The sequence below is a fragment of the Limulus polyphemus genome, unplaced genomic scaffold, assembly GCF_000517525.1.
Source record: "Limulus polyphemus unplaced genomic scaffold, Limulus_polyphemus-2.1.2 Scaffold585, whole genome shotgun sequence".
In the NCBI taxonomy this organism is placed as follows: domain Eukaryota; kingdom Metazoa; phylum Arthropoda; class Merostomata; order Xiphosura; family Limulidae; genus Limulus; species Limulus polyphemus.
Window position 1 is genome coordinate 195,897 of NW_013666195.1, and position 9,832 is coordinate 205,728.

The following is a 9,832-nucleotide window of genomic DNA, read 5'->3' on the forward strand; positions in this document are numbered from 1 at the left end:
ACGGCTAGCGCAGATAGCCCTCGTGTAGCTTTGCGCGAAATTCAAAACAAACAAACAAGCGGCTGCTTTAAATGCACCCGAAATATTTGCGAGCCGTACACCGTATACAGCACACTCGCATTCAACTGCCTAAGGCGGACTGTACCTTATACGGCGAATCAGCAGTTAAGGGTCAAATTGCAGGGCGCGTTTTTGTGGCAATAAGACGCGAACCATGAAGCCTCAGATTCACAGTCCCGGCATAGTAACCCCTAATGCGTTATAAACTATTTTTTTAGAGTTCTCTTATTTCTCAGTTCAGTTATTTTCTTATTTTTACCGCTTATACACGAGATAACCGTCTATAACACATCTTGTTACTGACGTTAATGCACTGTATATTTATCTATAATCCAACACACACACTTCTCTGGGTAAATAAAACACTTCCACGTAACTATTTTGTGTTATCATAACTAATGCAGGAAATATTTCACCATTATGCAACGATCATCTAGGAATGTAGTAAACACTTCCTTACGAACCCTACCATTACCCCCCCCCTAATACAATAAGTAATTCCTTGTAACTAAAAATTTCTGTAAAATCCCTCTATCAATCCCCCTTCCCTGCTACCATTAATTCCACCACTGAATGAATAATTTCCTATTAAACAATATACTTCTCTATGAATGCAGTAAATTCTTCCTGTTACCAGGTCCGATACTTAACCACGTCCAAGGTTCGAGACGTGATACTGTTGAACACGATCCGCACTTCCAGCCGTTAATGTGTTTTTAAAATGACAGTTAATCCCGTTCTTCGGTTCCAAGAGCCGGACAAAGCCCTTGTGGCGACGTGTGCTACTGACTGGATTCCTCCCTCTGGTCAATAGTTCAAAATTTAGGGACTGTTCTACCTGAACCCTAGTGGTCCTTCTGAACTTTATGTTTAATCCACGTGTGCATGAGTTGCCTGCCGTACAAGTTGAAAATACCAATTCAATCCTCCTGTTACCACAGGTGCTTTATTTCCCTAAACAACGTCCTGGCATGTTAATTACATATTACTTTTCTTATTATTTTGGGTATAATAAATAGTTACTTAATTTTCACAATGACACCATTCATATATATATATAGCTATATCTCTGGATCTTCTCTTGTTTCAATAAATCCATTACATGGCTTATGATATTCCGTTTGCTTGGTTATTTAATAAATAATTTGGTACAATTCTTATTTTCCGTGAATATTCTAATATATCTTAGAGCTTGTAGGTCTTTTATCTCTCACTTCAGTGAATATGATAAATCCACCTTATTTTTTGTAATTCTATTCTCTATTTTGTGTCTGTTAATTAGCATGTTTGGAGTTTTGTCGGAGATCAATCCCAGAATTGTAGTTAAAGCGAGACATTTTCCAAATTCATTACAACAGTAAATGTTGAATACATCCATTTACTACTCAATAACGGTTCTCATTCATACGGATTGGTAAGAAGCTCAAAATCAAAATAATATTTCTCTTGAAACAGACGTAAACTGATAAAATATATATATATTTGTCTCATCGTTAGTGCTCACCAAAAAATGTCCAGTTACTCAAATTTTCAGATGCCATTGCCTTTTGAGTCATTTATGTCATTTCTGTGACCTGCCTAGTCAACCGGAGCCTTACATGTATTTTATCATCAGTTACAGTATTAACTTGTTACGCCTTAAACATGTTCTGGTCACGGGTACCTGCAGAGCCCATACCATATCATAGACATTCAATGCACAGGGTGTGTATGCAAATATTAATATTGAAGCTTGTTTATCAGGCATGCGTCAGTTATCATTAAATTTCATGGAGAGAATGTATAACTTGTCATACCGATAAATAAAATTTATAACAAATTCAACTATCATGTTGATGCATAACGCCTGATAATCACGCAAATGATCAGTGTTAAGGTGTTGACAATGCTAACAACTCCACTAGCTTGAAGCTACTCAGCGTACCGTGACATCTGGTGGTAAGAGTATAAAGTTTTTTGTTTTTCAAGTAATTGTCTTGTCTCCGTTGATATAATTGGAACCATACATATTCTGTGATGGAAATAAAGATTACAACAGCTAGATAGTTCTTTAATCTGTTCTTATACACATATGTAAGTATGGACAATAGATGGCACAGTCGAAAGTTCATGTCTCTCATTGCCGCATATCAAACTCTTTTTCGTTTCTACTCTATTAATTGGCGCCATTTTCCTCCATAAAACTTCGCTCAATAACTGTGGATAATCCTTCGTTAATAACTATGACGTTTAGGCACGTACATTATACAAAAGTTGAACTGTAATTCTGGCGATTACGAAAACGAATATTGAAAAAATACAAGAAGGTAGTAATATTTCTTGAGGAGCTGTTGAAACGGATCTAGTTAATTTACATTTACTGGTAGAATATCTTTTAGCACAGTTCTACTTAATTTTATTTTTGTGACAACTGAATAGTATGCTTCTGAAATAAAATAAAGATTTTGCCTTGCCGAAGGCGGGGTCAATCGGTCAGAACGATTTCGTTTCGTTTCACCCGCCTTTGACCATAAATCAAACGGTTGGAGATAAACCTAACACTGTAGAGGGCGTGGTGAACCTGTCGTGTCACTGTAAGAACCTACGTCCTGATTTTTCTAACCCTACCATTTTTTGACAACTCGAATCACAGTAGTCCCCTAGCAGTTAGTTTTTAAAAATGCAAATGAACGAAGGGCCATTGTACCGAAACGATTTCAGAAGGAGCACGTGCGATTAAAAGTCAGAACACACTGTTTACTTAACAAACAGCGCCGTATGTGAGTCAGAGTGAGAGAGTAAATAGGGGAAGGTGCGTCATCTAACGAGCTTGTGGGTAAAAAAAACAAAAACGAACGATTTGATGATTAATTGACGAGCTGGTTATTTAATAAGAATAGTGTTGTTTATTTGTGCACAGTAGCCTCGTTCAGAAGAAAGATTGCACATGCGCTCACAATTTCTTCACAACGAATTCAATATTTGTATAAATCTATTGTATCATTTAATATTTTAAACTAGATATGACATTTTAGTGCTGTTATTTCCCGTGTAAATAACGTATGTTTCATTCTTTCAGTTCTAAATTTCTGCAATTCTAATAGTTGTACAATAAAAAATATATCTGATTTAGAGACACATTCAAACGTCTTTTTATCTGAAAAGCAATTAATGTGATACTTTATGGATTTTCAGTTAGTATAATCACATTTAACATTCTGGGAATAAATGATTATCTTAGGAAAATCAAATAATATATTTCAAAATACTGGTATTATACACATTAAAAATCCCCCCCCAGTGGCACTGCGAACTTACAACGCTAGAATCCGGGTTTCGATACCCGTGGTGGGAAGAGCACAGTAGCCCATTGTGTAGCTTTGTGCTTAATTACAAACAAACAAACACATTAAAAAGTTTGAAATAATTGATATCACGTGACAGATCTTGGCTACACTTGTGTCCTCGTTGATAACCAGGATTTGATGTACATCTGAAGAGGCTTTCAATCTTTATACACAAGCTTACATAAGTGCACGTGTAGCAGTATCATGGTAGTGAAGATGGTAGTCAAATCTGATATCGTTAAATTAACCATTGAAATAATGAATAAATGTGTTACATAAGTAATGCTTTGTGGCCTCTGAGCTGTAGTTTAATGGAATGACAACATTTTATAGCAATGAAACCAAATTACAAGAAAGTGTGCCTTCAACAACGAATTTCTGGAATTTCAGAAGTTCACAAAGGATTCTCTGTGTCGGCGTTTTTACAGGTTACCACCTGACCAGGTGGTCAAAATGGACAAAGACACACAGGGGCAAGAAGCTGTATATTTCACCCCAATACTGTAAACTTCACCAGGAGGTGTTGTTGCTCGTAAAGTCATGTTTGTTCGTTTTTCTTTTCTTATTTCCCTCACCGTCTTTCACACAGATTTGACATTTGTCTTTTTATCTCTACAAATCTTTTTCCAGCATTGGTAGTCTTGAATGGAGTTTGATAGGCAGCCGAAAGACAACTGACTTAAATCGTTCTATGAAACATCCATTTTTACGAACTGAACTAGCCGAAAACTTAGATAAATAAATAAACTGTATAGCCATGCCTGTGTTTGACTTTGCAGGAATGAAAGTTTTGTGTGTTTACCCGTCACAATCTTCCACCAAACGTCAAATGGTCATCTGTGTTTGCAATCTAATCAGAACATTCCACAGAATATAAAAGTGCCAATTCTTCTGAATAATGAGCAGGTTAATTCAAGAAAATAAAAATTAATATTATATTATGTTAACATAAAATCCTTACCCTAATTCTAATGTGTTGCGACATAAATACAATTGATGAAAAAACTACACTTCACTAGCTTAATCCAGTTCGTGCTGTAACAGTTGTTACTAAGCGATTTGCTAAAATAAATAGCGTCTCCCAGCACACCTGAAGAGTCCTGGTATTTGGAGAAAGGTATCGTTGGTACTGAATATAGAGGAGATGGTGTAATTGGCATACACTCTTTTTTTACTTTTATTCAAAAGTTCTTGATAATAATGATAATTCCAGGTAAAACATGTCATATTTTGGATGTGTTGTGTATTGATATAGAAAGGTAAATGTGATAAAACACATAGAATCTTAATAAAAATTTCATATAAATGTATATATGACCACAATTTCATTACACGTTTACTTTCTCGGTGAAATAAGAATCTATAATAAAAAACATAAAAGTGAATCAAAATATAAACAAAAAGAGAAAAAGGCTTTAAAAGATCCACAACACATAAAAGAAGTAATAAGCACAAAAGCTGATAAAGGCAACACTGTTGGGATATTATCGAAAACAGTATACGAGTCAAAAATCAATGAAGTAACTTAAAACAGTATAAAATTTGAAAAAGTAAAACAAAACCTTAATGAAAAATGGGAAAGGAAGCTAAAAGCTTATTTGAAACAACTAAAAGCCAAAAAATTGATAAACTTTATTCGCTTTTAAGAAGTACAGATGCAAAAAAATACCTGCCTCCTAGTAGCAGAGCGGTATGTCTGCGGACTTACAACGCTAGAAACCGGGCTTCGATACCCGTGGTGGGCAGAGCACAGATAGCCCATTGTGCATAACTACAAACAAACAAGCAAAAATACCACAGTTAAATGGAGCACCAAAGATACATAAAGAACTTTTCTCAATGAGATCAATCCTATCAACGTATGATAGCTTCAGTTATGAACTACGCAAATGGTTAGATTGGATCCTAAAGTGATACTCCCAAAAAATAAGAAACGGTCGTGTACAACTCTTACAAAAGTGACAAACAAATTTAAAAAAGAAAACCCTAATAGCAGTATATGTAGCTTCGATATAGAGTCAATGTACATTCAAATAGATGAAGCCATTGTAATAGCATTAAACAAGATAGACAACGATGAGAACAAAGATATAAAAATAAATTTGAAAATATGAAATAACTATTGGAATTAGGAATTAAAAACTGTTTTATGTTTGAAAACTATGTATAAAGAGAAGGTTTAGGAATGAGAAACACATTATCTCCAGTACTATCAATGTTATTTCTCATCACCATAGAGACAAAGGCTAGGAATGAGAAGCACATTATCTCCAGTATTATCAATGTTATTTCTCATCACCATAGAGACAAAGGCTAGGAATCAAAAGCACATTATTTCCAGTATTATCAATGTTATTTCTCATCACCATAGAGACAAAGGCTAGGAATGAGAAGCACATTATTTCCAGTATTATCAATGTTATTTCTCATCATCATAGAGACAAAGGCTAGGAATGAGAAGCACATTATCTCCAGTATTATCAATGTTATTTCTCATCACCATAGAGACAAAGGCTAGGAATGAGAAGCACATTATCTCCAGTATTATCAATGTTATTTCTGATCACCATAGAGACAAAGGCTAGGAATGAGAAGCATATTATCTCCAGTATTATCAATGCTATTCTTCATCCCATTAGAGACAAGGGCTATTAATATAAATATATTTCTACCACCACTTCTCTAGTGGAGATATATTGATGATATACTATGTGGTTTTAAAGGGAAAAAGAAAGAAATGTTGCGGTTTTTATAACACCATACAAACAACATAAAAACATAAAAGTCACAACAGAAACATAGGAAAACGGGGAAAAAAAAACATATAGATTGAAAATACACTATAAGAAGACTGACGAAGGAACTTGCGTGAACTGATTTTCTGTTCACACGATAAAAAAGTAAAAATGGGAGCACTAAAATGATGTATAACAGCATTGAGACTATGCACTGATGAAAACGTGAAAATCGAAGTTCAAAACATAAGAGAATGTTTTAAAACAAAAAATGCGTACCTTATAAGCATAACTGATGACACAACCAAGGAAACAACGAACCAAGAAAAAATGAACACACACACTAATAACAAGAAAACTTGACCAAAACACCCAATAAGAACAAGAGAAGAAATGTATTTATGGATCAATCCCATTTGCAGATGTTATTAGTGAAAAATTGATTAGGTTATGGTACACATTAAACAAAAAACAAATTAAATGTAAAAACTAAAATCGTAACCAAATCAGGAACTAACATTAAAAAGTTTCTACAGAAGTTATATATGAATGAAAAAATATGATAATGGAACAATTTATAAAATAGAATGTTCAGACACTAACATTAAAAGTTTTCTACCGAATAAACTGTTCCATTATCATATTTTTCATTCATATATAACTAAAATAGAATCTTCAGACACTAACATTAAAAGTTTTCTACCGAAATTATATATGAATGAAAAATATGATAATGGAACAGTTTATAAAATAGAATGTTCAGACAGCAAAAGTTTATATATAAGAGAAACAAGCAGGAGAATAATGACCAGATGTAAGGAACATGAAAAACGAAAAGAGTCAAACGTAAAGGAACATATGGTTGAAAAACAACAAGAAATAAACTTTAAAAAATACTAAAATACTTAACTTTTGGAAGCAAGCGTTGCACGTGAACAAGTCTCACTGTTAGAGACAAAACGTTGTACAAAAATTAATCTGTTATTCCACAAATAGCTGTCTCAAAACCGTATTTGTCGTAAGTCAAGTGGGTGCTTTTTAAAAAGCAAATACATATATATATATATATATGTATGTGTGTGTAGCGTTCGTAAATCAGTTAAACATAATGTTTGATTTTTAACAATGACTAAATAATATAATAAATCTAACAATGGCTAATCTGGCTGTACTATACTGCTAACTGACGTACTTAAAATTGTGACTTTCAGGACAATATGATATGGTAGTTAAACTGTATTTAAGTTTTTATGTAGATTAAACGTCAAATGTACATGTGTTAAGATTTATGTTGATTTTCATTTACAGTTGCTGGATTATTCCAATAGTTTGTTTTTATGATTTCAAATGATACAGTCGTTTATATAGAATCCCTAAAATAATATGGTGCGTTAATAATGTATTTTTTATATATATGATACGAATCCGCTTTGTAAATTCATTACCATCTAATTTATCTATCTGTACGACTTTACTTCAAATAAGTTCTGTGTATCCGTTTATATATATTTATTTTTCTAGATCTATCTAGCTATCACTTTTTATATTGCCTGTCTCTTTATTTATCATTTTGTCTTCATATTTGATATTTTCTCTACTCTGTCTGCCAGTTTTATCATCTGATGTTGTTCTTCTGTGCCCTTCCGCCGCTCTCTTTGTCTTTTTTTTTATCATCAGATCACTGTGATGCTTTGTAAAAAAAAACAAAAATCAACGATCCGCGTACAAACACTACATCGACGATTAAAAACTTTTGTATGTCACAGTCGAGAATAACACGTATTTCAAACGCCCCACCCATCTTAACACCACATGCAATTTAGGCTTATTGAAGCTAGTTAACTCAGCGTGTTTTCTTAGACTTGGAGTACAGATAGGAGCGCTACCATATAGTGATCATTAAAGCACCCTACTAACATCTTTTCACATTTTCTCAAGCCTAATTACCGAGCGGCAATCACACCGGCAAGGTTTGTGCACTTCAGCGACCTCTGCGAATAGCAGTGAGACGTATGCAACAATGCCTAGGTCGGCTTCTGTACTCAAAAGAGTATTACGAGTAGACGTAATACATAAGGGGGTGTATGTATTTGTAAGAACGATTGTATGTAATTATGAGTAGTTCGTTCAAAAAAAAAAAAAGCTAACTAAAAATTAGAAAATAAAATAATAACAAAAAACTTTTGGCTTTCGCTGCTAACTACAAGAGCGAGTACATAAGCACCTGTTGCCAGTTGTTTAAATTATTATACATATTTGTCGATACTTATCATTGACATTAATTAAATTTGATGTAATTCACTTTAAGCAGCCTTCAACATTATTCATATATATATAAGTTGTTCAGTGTCAATACTACTGGATATAATTCACTTTAAGCAGCCTTCAACATTATTCATATATATATAAGTTGTTCAGTGTCAATACTACTGGATATAATTCACTTTAAGCAGCCTTCAACATTATTCATATATATATAAGTTGTTCAGTGTCAATACTACTGGATATAATTTTAAACTTTTATGCATTATTTCAATACTAATACTAATAATAAAAAACGTCTTCCAAGTTCTAGACAATTATTTCATCAAATGTCTTTCTATATTATTAATAAGTGTTTTCATGTTTCCTTCTACAGTACAGCCAGGAAAACATATATTTGACACACTATATAACTCTTGTTTTATCCTTGAAAACTGTAATATTAATTATGTGAGTTTAAAACTCTATACCACTATGAAAAAAATGATATTACCCTTCAAATTTCGTAAAGTTTACCAGTTTCAAGATTCAGATACGTAATGAAATATTAAAACATATGTCTTTTCATTTTTAGCTGCGACATAGCGGCTCAAAGAATGGCTCTGAATTTTATTTCAAATACAAGCTTTTAGCTCATAGTTCCATCTCTTGACCGATTTAGAATCTAATTACAGCCGCGGCTATTGAGGGTTCCCTCTTGTTTCTTGTGTATCTAAAAATAAACCTGCTAGTGAAAGAGTTAATCACATGTTATAATCTGCTTAATGTCCCAGTCACGCGTCTTCGTAATTTGTTTCTCATGTACTGTGCTAATTCCCAAACGTTAGTGTTGAATAAAAACGCATGAAAACTCTCAATATGTTATTTTGGTGTTGATGAAAAGATTCCAAAAGCAAAGCTATTTTTCCAGGGTCATTCTATTCAGTCATGGTTATCAACATGTCCATGACATCCAGGAAACTACACACCTAGTAGAAATAACAGAAAATGTAATGTATTTTTATAGCTTTTGTTGGTTTAGGTCTGATCGATTATACCTAAGTCTGAAAGACCATGGAAAGATCTACGACATTGAAAGTTGTTCCAATGAGAAGAACAAAATATCTTATTCCTACTTTTCATCCCGCTTCGCTGTTCACTTGTCCTCTTTTAATTCTAGCGCTTTGTATGGTTTTTATTTCTAATTGTCCTATAACTTCAAAAGGACCTCTTCGTGACTATACCAACAATGTTTCATGTAAATATAACTCTTTTCAACCTTGTACTTGCAGCTGAGACTAGAGTAAATATGACTTCCTGACATCCTCCCAGTGCATATTGATTAGTTTAGAATTAAAAACGGATCTTCGTAAGGTAAATTAGTCTTCAAAAGGCAATAAAACTTTCACCAAAATATTAACATAAAAGACGGAATAACTCACCTTAAAAGAAAGATTTTCTACAAGTGAT